At 44.0% G+C, this 11859-nt stretch overlaps 1 protein-coding gene across 1 annotated transcript in view; it reads left to right on the top strand.

Annotated features, from left to right (window-relative positions):
* VANGL2 (VANGL planar cell polarity protein 2) overlaps positions 1-11859 on the top strand; it is a 107194-nt gene that overhangs the window by 59777 nt on the left and 35558 nt on the right. Inside the window, exon 2 of the mRNA XM_075331214.1 lies at positions 3138-3314. The gene's annotated coding sequence lies outside the window, so the exon portion shown is untranslated. The remainder of the gene's footprint in view (positions 1-3137; positions 3315-11859) is intronic.

The following is an 11859-nucleotide window of genomic DNA, read 5'->3' as shown; positions in this document are numbered from 1 at the left end:
GTCTGCCAACCTTGCTGTTCCGTCACACACCCGGACCGCCTTCAGACTGCTCCTCTACCACTTTACTTCCTCTCACTTCAAAACTCTAATCTCAACTCTCTCCTTTTTCCCGCCTCCAGGACTGTGAACTCCTTGGTGGGCGGGACCAACCGCCTGGCCCACCCCCTGGTGTGGACATCAGCCCCTGGAGGAAGGCAACAAGGATTTTGTGTTTTGGCTTCGGTGTGCCTAACCGGGGTGTGGGGTGTGTTGGTGTAGTTCTGTGACGACCTGGCTTGTCCAGGGCGCCACAGATTATCTCCCTGGAAACACAAGGATCGGGCATTGAAATTCCAACTTGGCTGATCCTGCTCTCCCCAACATCAAATGTTTGGGGACAGTCAGTAGGTCTCCATATACATCCAATGGTTGGCCATTCACTGCCCGGACTTTTGTCTAATGAGAATGTTTTATATTTTTACCAGATATACATGTTGGGACAATTGCCTTATTTAAACCTCTGATCGAAGACTAGCGAATGGCATTGTACAGGCTAACAGTGGTGTCCTTTTCATATTGTTAAAAAAAAATATATACATACCGGGCTCAAAGATGGGTTCTGCGGAGAAAAAACTGTTAGCTACGCTTTACTATACCATAAAAATAAAGGTATTCATGATGTATACTAGAACAATGGAGGTCAAAAGGACACAATGGCTATGTTTGATGTATGCACCAGGAACCTTCCCAGCATATACAGCAAATGAAGGGCTTAAAACCAATGTCAACAATGCCTAACCCTGTGTTGATGACTTCACAGATCTTAACAGATGCCGTAAATTATAGATATGGTTTATCGGTGGAGATTCTTCTGGATCTGGACTGATATGTCGGGCGTTTCCAGAGCACAATGAGCGTCTGTGTCAGGCTTCCTACACAGACTGCCCTTCAGGCCTGTACTTTGTAACCTGTCTCCCGTCCTTTGTCTCCCTGCCTGTGTCATTTCATGGATAATGTACTTTGTTCCTTGTGTTCATACCTGGGTTTGTGTTCTCTCAGTGTTTACAATGGTTGCTGCTCTAATAGAATGCCGCATTATTCTGTGGTGTCGTAGGACTTTAACTCTTTGACACCAGAAGCCAGACAAAATTTCTCGAGCTTACTGGTTAAATATTTCTGAGTGGTATACAAATGGGAATTTGAAATGTAAATACTCCTTTTCTATTTATTCTTTTAGCTGTATTATTGCTTAACGCTCCTTCGGTTACCTTTTTAAGGCCAGTTTCTCAACACCTTGGTGGCTTATTGCTCTTTTTGTTACCTCATTTGGTAGACACAGTCCAACGTTGGTCATCTAGTCTTAAGAAAAACCTTCTTTATAGGGACCCTTTTATCTCCTGATCAACATATCACCCTGACATCTTTGGTTGTTCACTTTTTAGACCACATGTATTTCTTGCCCATCATCAATCTTTGACTAACTTTGTCTTGATCCCCTAGCTGAACTTCAGATTCCATATTGTTGACTCATCTTTTTGGTTTTCTCCCATTATTGTTCACACCTCAAAAAGTCACAAAATTCATTTTGCCACCTTAGTCTTTGACTTCTACGTTTTTTGTTTTTTTTTGTTTAGCTCTCGCCTTTGAAACATCTAACTACACTCCTTAACGTTAAAATTGTGGAACGTCATTGGTCTTCCATGATCCCTTGAGTAGAAGCGGTGTGATGTTTCCTCATGATGACAAATGAAGTAGGGTAATCTAGAATTTTTCTTCTTGACCTAGGTCTACAATTCTGCTTACATGGATTTTGAGATGTGTAGCCCCTCGTTCCCCCACAATTTTTTTTTTTTTTGTTTTTTTTAAAGGGACAATTTTGTAGGACATATATTTGTATATTGATCCTCTTTTATGGTTGTGTCTGTCCAGACTGTTTTTCTTGGAAAAGAAGCTTCTTACTCAACTAGAAGTGGTCTTCCATCTCTGATTCTATTGTCGTCTTCTTATCTTTTTATGTTTTACTTAATTCCCAATTATTTTTTTTTTTCTCTCTCTCTAAACAATGAAGTTCCTAACATCTCGAGATGACACACTACTAATTCATCAACGCTTCCACTTGATTGCTTCCATAAAACCTTTTTATGGCATATTGATTTATTGATTTTTTTTTATGGTTCAAGCTATGCAAACTTTGCTTTTCTCGGGGAAAAGGTGTCTTACCCATCTAGAAATGTTCGTCCACCTCTAGTCCTATTGTCTTCTTAGCTTCATCTATTTTGTTGTCATTCTCCATTTTTTTTTCTATATATACAATGAATTTCCCAACATCTGGAGATGACGCACTCCTAATCCATCCGAGCTTCCATAAAACCCTTTTGTCTCCTGTTGCCATATTGAGTCCATGTTCTCCTACCCATTGTAGCCCTGGCATAATATTTCATAGCCCACTTCAAGAAAGCAGGAGGGAATGTGTGAGGCAGGCTGGAATTTGAGGATTTTCATGGCTGCCGGTCACTATGCAGACATTAAGAGCTTCTGATGATGGATGAGGTTGAGGTGAGGTAATGAACTCTCGTTGTGTGAGCGTGGGATTGGCAATCTAGGATTTCCTAATGTCTGCTTAGATTTCCAGAGCCAGGAAGGAGTTTAATATTTATTCCTTTTTTTTTTTTTTTTTAAATAAAGCCTTTCAGATCATACTCGGCATGTCAGGCTTTTCAGAGGACCTATTGTTAAGTCAATGCTAAGTGCTATGTGTGGCATTGCCGTATTTGCCCATTCATCATGTTGGCAGCACTCAGAATCCTATGCATCATGTATACCCTCCAATTTATATCGGTGTAACGGGTAATTTAGTTTCCACGCAATATATATTAGTAATGCACTGTGGCTATTCAACTCTATATGTAATTTTCTTTGGAGAGGGCATTTGGACAAGAACATGTCGTTTTATGTGATAGATATTTTTGGTCGGTTGAATATGTATTATACATATTTTTAATAAGAAAATGTAATGTTTGGTTGTTTACATTTTTGGACTAAAAAAATAAAGAAAATTCAATATTGAAATATAATTTCATTTTTTCATCGGCTTAACAAATATTCATATATATATTTTTCTTTTTAACTGTTTAACTTAGTTTGCTTTCTTTATGTAGGTTTTCCAAACTAATGCATAAAGAGGAGTCTACTGTAAGAAATTATCGATGGTGAATAATTGAGGAAACCCTGTTTTATTGAAAACCTCTATCATAATTCCCACCTCTTAAGATGCACAAGATATCATAGGATTAAGACAAACCATCCAAGCCCGCGTTTCCGGCGATCCTACCTTGGTGAGTGACTCATGTATTGTAAAGTTGGCAGTTTAAACTGAGAAAGCCGTGTTTAAAGAGGTTGTCTGGCTTCAAAATTTATTACAGCAATCTTTTTCTTCCCTCTTACCCCAAAACTGAGCACCCCTACAGCGGTGAGGTCACTTAGACAGCGCTGCGACTGTTGAAGTAATTCTTACTCCAATTAAGTTTCTGGGATTCATTCTACGACACCAGTGAGAGTGAAAAGAAATACATGGGCATGTGATTTGCAGAGCTTTCCAAATGATTTTTAATGAGAATTAGCTCTTTCATAGTCCTCAGTAATATGGGCGTGCCATGCATAAATGTAGGTGTTCTTTACAGGATAGCAAATAGTAGAATGCGTAACTGCATATTAAGTAAATATACTCCCAGCATCCACCCAACTTACCCACACCTCCTAAACAAATCTTTGTTCCAAAAGTGAAATCTCACACACTAAAAACTTTTTGACAGGCCTGAAGACTGCTGATTGTAGAGTGACTGAGCTCAGTGATTGGCTGCAGCGCTGACCAGAACCATGGTGAAAGGTAGCTCTGGACTTGCGATAAGAGCTCAGTTTTTGTTTTATTTTTTTTTGTCCATAATTGAGTATACGAGGGAATAATCTTTGAAATGGGACAACCCTTTTAACTTGATAATTTGTCTAAATTTTTTTTTTTAAAAAAAAGTTTTATTATTCTTTTTCATCCTTCGATACGAAGGCGTAATGACTGCACAAGTTGTTGTTTTTGTCTGTTTTTTTTTTTTTTTTAATGGAAATATTGTTTGATCATCTTTATTAGTTTGAGATTTTTGTCGTCTTGGGTGAGTTGTTACCCATTTTCAAACTTGCATAGGTTTATTACATCTGTCTAGATTATAGACTCGGATTATGGAGAGTTGCGATCTAAGGACTCATTTCGATGTCTGTGGATTTAAGTCAGATCATGGACCGCAATGCATGGACTGTCCCGCTAGTCTTCTGACCTGAGCAGGACAGCCTTGTAAAAATATATGAATGGGTCATGCTCTGTTCGAGTGAACCGTAGCTAGTCTGTGTTGGGGCCAGTTGGCTTGGACGTCTGAATGAACCCTAACAGACTATACTCTATCATAAATTGTTGATTCCTGGGATCTCTGGGATCCTGAGAACTTTACTCTATACAGAGCCCTGTGTTAACCAATTATTTCTATTATTTTTTTTATATTTTATTTAGTTTGTGCAAACTCTTCCCCCTCCCTCCTCCCAAAAAAATGTGGAGAATCTTGAGGTTTCATGTCCAAGCGTCCAACTTGCTCGTTTCGAGCACCCTAGTATGGTAGTGCTCGCTCATCACTATTTTTAAAGGTTTTGGAAGAGTTTTGTTTCTTTGGTGCATTTTTGTAGCCTTTTTATGAGACCGTGCTTCGTTTAGAGAAGTTTCCTTTAAAGGGGGTTTTCCGGAAATAGAAAAAAAAAGTATATAACTATCAGAAATGTCATTATATGTACATTTCTAAATACATTTAATTAGCAAATCACTTTTTTTCTGCCTCCAGAAGATAATCACTATTCAATTAAAATGGCCGCCGCCTTGGTTACCTAAGACAACCTTGTCCTAGAATGTCAGAACAAATGCCTGTGTACATGTGCTTTGACTTGGCCTTTTCTTACCTTATTACTATTAGTGGAGCACATCTTCCTAGACATGGGGGGCAGAGCTTCCCATGCTCCCATTCTAGCACAGATTTCTCTTAGTGAAAGTGAAACAAGGCGGCCATTTTAATTCTAGAGTGATTGTCTCCCTAGACAAAACAATTGCCATTTACTTATTAAATGTATTTAGGAATTTATATATAATTACATTTCCTTTTAGTTATTTAGTCCTTTTTACTCACGGACAACCCCCTTTAAGGATCTGCTTGACACTTGTTATGCCCTTGAGCTAGTTACTGAACTCACAAAAATTGGAGGTCAAAGAAGTTGGTCCGATCTCGGACATTTGTTGTCTAGCCCGTATAGTCATGGGTTGCCCACTTCAAATAATTCTTCTTCCGCTACCCTGCTGATGGTAGAGGGGGATCATATCCCTTTCTAGATTTTATGAGCATTGCTGTCTTTTCGGTATTCGGGGCGTTAAGTGTTTGACTCTCCGTCTTGGAATTGTAACTGCTATGAAACATTTTGCAACCTAAACCCAAACCGCAGTGAATCATTTTATAATTTATTGATCATGTGCAGCTCATTAAAGAAGGAACATTTGTGCAACTGGAAATTGTTAGCCAGGCCATAAATTTCACAAAATTATTCCAAAATGTTCTTTGCCTCTGAGAACTCTCTCCTTTTTAACATACTCTATAGATTTGGGAAGCTCATAATTTACTTTAGCAGGGTTCAGGGTGAGGTGGCCTCATAAAGGGGTTCTTCAGAACACCACTAAAAACTATTGAGAAAGAACATGTATAGCTATACCGTGCATATATAATTCAGATGTGTTTCAGGTTCCACCATATTCGCTCTTGTGGCTGAATTGACGTGAACAACCTATTAATAAATTTGGAGTTACCTCAAAGTCTTAGATATTGGGGTTCTGCTTAGCATGGCTACCATCACCCTCAATAAATCTGAGTCATTCTTAAAGTAGTCCTTCTTTATCAGGAATTTGCTTCTTCTACTAAACTCATGTTTTTGGTTGCCAAGATGTTTACCAAATGTACTCAAGATGGCTCATCAAACTCTTGTTTCTAAATGATTTGAGACCTCCTCATTGTCTCCTTCAAAACAAAATCTTTAGTTTTTTGAAAGAGTCAAGGTAGCATAGAAGGGTCACACTCTTCCTAAATTCTTCCATACATATCTAATTTGTTGGGCAGGGTGTAGTCACACCGACTGTGGAGCATATTTTTTGCAACCTGAGTGAAGTTGGGAAGTTTTTTGTTGTCTCATTGACCATGGGTTGTTCCAGCCTGCTACGAGGGTTGAGTCAAAACTGTTCGGAAGTCAAGATTGATCCAAGGAAGAGGGCAAGACAGAACCCTTACCATAGACTGCCACAGCCTTGGGGGCGATCCAAAGGCTACCTCAGCCGGGGGGGAGGGCCATAGGCTTCCTTAGTCAGAGGAAGGGGAGCCAGCATGATCTGAATGTGGCATGCATCATATAAAGTGAAAATTCACAGATTTATTCCAACTGTACTATAATACAAAATGAGATTTTTAGCAAATAATTGATCAATTTTTTGAGCCACCCCTGCCACGTCATGGCAAATCTCAATAGAGGGTCCTACTTTAAATGATATTTCATGTGCCATGCGGCCTGCTAGATAAATAAATTAAAAGCAGAACCATGTTGAAGCACATGTGACGCCCCTGGACTAGTCAGGTCGTCACAGGGTACTGCACACTCTTTATCGCTTAGTGCAGGACTCAACCTCCCCATGGTTCTGGGTTCCCAATTTATGGTACTGCCTCAATCGGCATCCAAATCCCAATCACCCCTCGCACCACACCATGTCAGACACACCAGTGGGCTGCTGAGCTGGAATAGGGCCGCCCACCTAGGGGTCAGGCAGATTGGTGGGAGGGAAGTAGAACAGAAGTAGACAGAACAGAGTTAGCCCTCGAGTAGTGAGGAGGTGGGGGAGTGTGTGGCTCCCTGGGAGTGAAAGGTTGGGTCACAAGTGGTGGTCTGGACTTAAGTAGTCGGAGACCCAGTCGCAGGGTATTGAGGCTGGGCGCCTGGACCCGGTCTTGGAGACGAGAGGCATCTGAGTCTAATAACCGGTCTGGGACTGAAAGCACGGCGGGGTACTGGACCCTAGGTCGGGGAGTAGCTTCAGGGAACCCGGCAATTAACCTGCGGAGAATAGTGACTTTATGGACTGTCCCCAAGAAGCTCAGAGATCAGGGGCACCAGCGCAACAAGGGGGATAGGTCTTTCCAACCCAAGCAGCCCACAGAAATCCCAAGCGTGGGCCCTTGGGATCACCCGGCAGTACTATAGGGGATGGATACCCGGACGGGCTCCCCCAAGACGGCAGCGGCACCCAGAGACTTGGTTCACTTGGTTGTCAGAGTCAGCTTTGCGGCCGCATCATCACCAACACTGCCTGAGTGAGTACATGGTCCTCCCCTGCTTCCAATCCGCTCCCCAACACCTCAATCATCCAGAGTCCCGGTGCCTCCCCTACCCGTGGAGGGAAACGTCATCTGGCTGCCCCCGCTCAATCTCCCCCGGGTACTCCCATCAACAGCGATGGTACTCCCCTTACTGCGAACCACGGGTGGCGTCACAAACTATTTTATGCGCTGTAAATACCGCCCTTTTATATTCGAGTGGCCGCAAGCCCCCGATTCCAGAGACCCTCGAGCCACAGCAGCCCCCTTCCTGAATCTGACTGGTTTGACCGCTGCAGGGGCGGCACACACACTTACCTGTAACCTATATATAACTGCTTCCATGTCGCAAAAAGTGGCAACTGCGGATAAAAGGCAGCCCAGGTCCCAGCATGTGCAGCAGACACCACACACACCAGGACAATGTCAGAACTGACCTTCACGGTGCCAGACCAGCAACCATAAATAAAGGCGGAGGAAGATCCAAGTATGGTGCTTAATTAGCATTGTCTGTGAAAAAAGGGCGCGGCAACTGAATGTGAACAGCCACCAACAGGAGGATTTTTATTGCAAACCAAGGTCAGGCGTGCATGGCATGGTGGTGGTCAGCCACCAGACCAATGTAGCATAACTACAACTAAATAAAGGAGAGCCAGCACGATCTGAGAGTGGCATGCATCATATAAAAGTGCAAATTCATGGATTTATTCCAACTGTACCATAATACAAAATGACATATTTTTTTACGACATGGAAGCGGTTATATATAGATAACAGGTATGTGTGCTACAATATGATTCTGCTTTTAATTTATCTAGGAGGCCACATGGCACATGAAATACATAATATAGAGTAGGACCTCCTCTATTGAGATTTGCCGTGACGTGGCAGGGGTGGCTCAAAGAATTGATCAATTATTTGCTAAAAATCTCATTTTGTATTATAGTACAGTTGGAATAAATCTGTAAATTTGCACTTTTTATATAATGCATGCCACTTTCAGATCGTGCTGGGTCCCCTCTCTTCCTTAGTCATGAAGCTGTGTGGGCCTTTAGGCTGCCTTCGCCAGTGTGTGGGGGGAGCTATAGGCTACTATAACCAAGGGTGGGTGAGCTATAGGCTGCCTCAGCTGGGGGGGACGGGGCATAGCGAGCCGTGGGCTGCTTCAGCTGGGGAGCAGGGGCATGGCGAGCCGTGGGCTGCCTCAGCCGGGGAGGAGGGGCATGGCGAGCCGTGGGCTGCCTCAGCCGGGGAGGGAGGGGCATGGCGAGCCGTGGGCTGCCTCAGCCGGGGAGGGAGGGGCATGGCGAGCCGTGGGCTGCCTCAGCCGGGAAGCGAGGGGCATGGCGAGCCGTGGGCTGCCTCAGCCGGGAAGCGAAGGGGCATGGCGAGCCGTGGGCTGCCTCAGCCGGGGAGCGAGGGGCATGGCGAGCCGTGGGCTGCCTCAGCCGGGGAGCGAGGGGCATGGCGAGCCGTGGGCTGCCTCAGCCGGGGAGGGAGGGGCATGGCGAGCCGTGGGCTGCCTCAGCCGGGGAGGGAGGGGCATGGCGAGCCGTGGGCTGCTTCAGCCGGGGAGGGTGAAGCTATACGCTGCTGCAGCAGGGGTGCACCCAAAGACCTTATGCTCCAACTATTAAAACCTCCTCTGTTCCCAATAGACTGTGCAAGTGACCATTTATTTTCGGTGAGGATAGAGAATCGGGCATGCAGAAATTCTATATGTCGCCTTCTACTATCCCCGGATATCTCTCACTAGGTGAATAGTTAGGGCACCTCATACGCATGTAGATAATTTGTCTTGACCCACGAAAATGGACAGATTCAACTGATGTTCATCTGATTTGTGTTTTCACATTAACAAGGCTTCCAATGGTTCCTTTGCGTGATATATTTGGTCTACTCTACTGTAGAAGCATATTTTCATGTAAGAGTCCTGTCTAATCGTGCAGCTGTTCTATGAACTGGTTCTACCGGTTCAAACTCCCGGCTGGCCTTCCATTTCAGCTTGGTGTTTGGCTAATGTGCTATTATAGTATTAGGAGTCGGCCGCCTATTTTGAAAAAGTCATTTAGTTTAGCTCCTAATGTAGACTTTCCCATGTGTAATTTGTATGTACGCTTTACATACTCAGCAAGAGATTATCGGTACGGCAGAGGGAGGGTGTAGTAAGGGAAATAGATGAAATCTAATGTCTTCTAGGGACCACATACTACATAGCCTTCAATTTGGAGAGAAGACAACTAATGTAGTAGGAAATAAAAAAAAAATATGCATATACCTCATGACAATGTCCACCAAAGATGTCTAGATACCACTAGCCATAAATGAGCTTGGATATTGGATGTAGAAAGTTTAGTATTTGTGTTATGTTTTCCTAATGCACATATACAGTATATACATGAATATTTCTATCCCACTTGCAGCTTAAGACTTTCCGTTCATATCCAACAGTCGGAAGAGAGGTGCTTGAGAAGCATTAGGGCTCATTAAAGCACAAATGTGGATCCCTAATGTCCTTTCATCAGGCGGACCATATATGGTCCACTTCATGGCTGCTCCCCCACTTTAATGTGCTTTTACGAAGACCTCTTCAAGTTGTTCCCTGAATCCCACCACCCCTCCCCGCTCCTGCCACAAAAGGAAATTGAAGCCCGAAAATGAATCTGCTTGTAACTATAGTGACAACACGTGTACATGGTTTTTCCGCATGTAGTGAAGTCTCTCCTGGTGAACTTGGATTTTCCAGTTTGCTCCTACACACCAGAACATAATCATAAGTTAATTGACTTGATTCTTTTAAAGTTCAAAATTTGGTGACTGTTTAGCATCACCATCGCATAAGACAGCAAGGATATCCGTTTATGCAACACTTTTATGTCAAAACTATGAGGGAACCAACCAGGACCCTATTGGCGTAAAATTGGATCCTTCTTTTGCCTTGGAGTCCTAACTGGTCATACGTGTTAGACTAATCTCGGCTGAACCCAATGTTGAGAGTAGACCTCAAAATTATCTGCCGTTGATGGCAGAACAAGCTGATCATTGAACATATATCATGGCATCTTGGCTTTACCCTCAACAGTAAAGTCAATTTATCTTTGGGGGGGGGAATATCGATCTGACATGCCTGATTCAGACTGACTATCATAATATCTCCTTGAGATAAGCTTTCACCAAACATACCTGGTGACAACTCTCTAAAGCTGGTGTCACACACAGCGACAACGACAACGACGTCGCTGCTACGTCACCATTTTCTGTGACGTTGCAGCGACGTCCCGTCGCTGTCGCTGTGTGTGACATTCAGCAACGACCTGGCCCCTGCTGTGAGGTCGCCGGTCGTTGCTGAATGTCCAGCTTCATTTTTTGATCGTCACTCTCCCGCTGTGACACACACATCGCTGTGTGTGACAGCGAGAGAGCGACGAAATGAAGCGAGCAGGAGCCGGCACTGGTAGCTGCGGTAAGCTGTAACCAGCGTAAACATCGGGTAACCAAGGGAAGACCTTTCCCTGGTTACCCGATGTTTACGCTGGTTACCAGCCTCCGCTCTTGCTGCCAGTGCCGGCTCCTGCACTGTGACATGTGGCTGCAGTATGCATCGGGTAATTAACCCGATGTATACTGTAGCAAGGAGAGCAAGGAGCCAGCGCTAAGCAGTGCGCGCGGCTCCCTGCTCTCTGAACTGTGAAATGTAGCTGCAGCACACATCGGGTTAATTAACCCGATGTGTGCTGCAGGAGAGCAAGGAGCCAGCGCTAAGCGCGGCTCCCTGCTCTCTGCACATGTAGCACAGCGACGTTATGATCGCTGCTGCGTCGCTGTGTTTGACAGCTAAGCAGCGATCATAACAGCGACTTACAAGGTCGCTGTTACGTCACCGAAAATGGTGACGTAACAGCGACGTCGTTGTCGCTGTCGCTTAGTGTGACACCAGCTTTAGAGAACAAAGCCTGGTGAGATGGCTGCTGGCTAGAGTTGGGCTGTTCATTTTGCGGGACTCTAGTCATCGATTAAGTCAGTAGTTCCTGGTGAAGACTCACCAATCACTTAACTCTTAACTTTTGGGACCCCCTTTAGAGCTTTTGAATAGCCAGGTGGGCCCAATGTCTTCATTGCGTCATGACACAGAGATGATGTATGGTGCCAGCTCGTGTTTCCCAAAGGTAAAAGATTCACAAGCCTCCTGTCCAGCAACCAGAGTCTACTGAGCTGTTTGATGGACCAAAATCCCATGAATCGATTTGTCCAACTCTACTGCCAGCTAGTGATGAGCAAAGCCGTAAGATGCTCAAGTCTCGAAACAAGCAGGTCGGACCCTCGGACGGGTTTGACTCAATTATTGAGTATGATGTAAGTCAATGGGAAACTAAAGCATTTTTCTTAAAGTCTGGAAGAGTCTTCCATCTTAATGCTCGCTCATCAGTACTGCTGGCCAAACGATTGT

Source organism: Anomaloglossus baeobatrachus, chromosome 12, assembly GCF_048569485.1.
Source record: "Anomaloglossus baeobatrachus isolate aAnoBae1 chromosome 12, aAnoBae1.hap1, whole genome shotgun sequence".
NCBI classification, from domain to species: domain Eukaryota; kingdom Metazoa; phylum Chordata; class Amphibia; order Anura; family Aromobatidae; genus Anomaloglossus; species Anomaloglossus baeobatrachus.
Note: the sequence above shows the minus strand (reverse complement) of the source record. Positions and strands in the feature narration are given on the sequence as shown.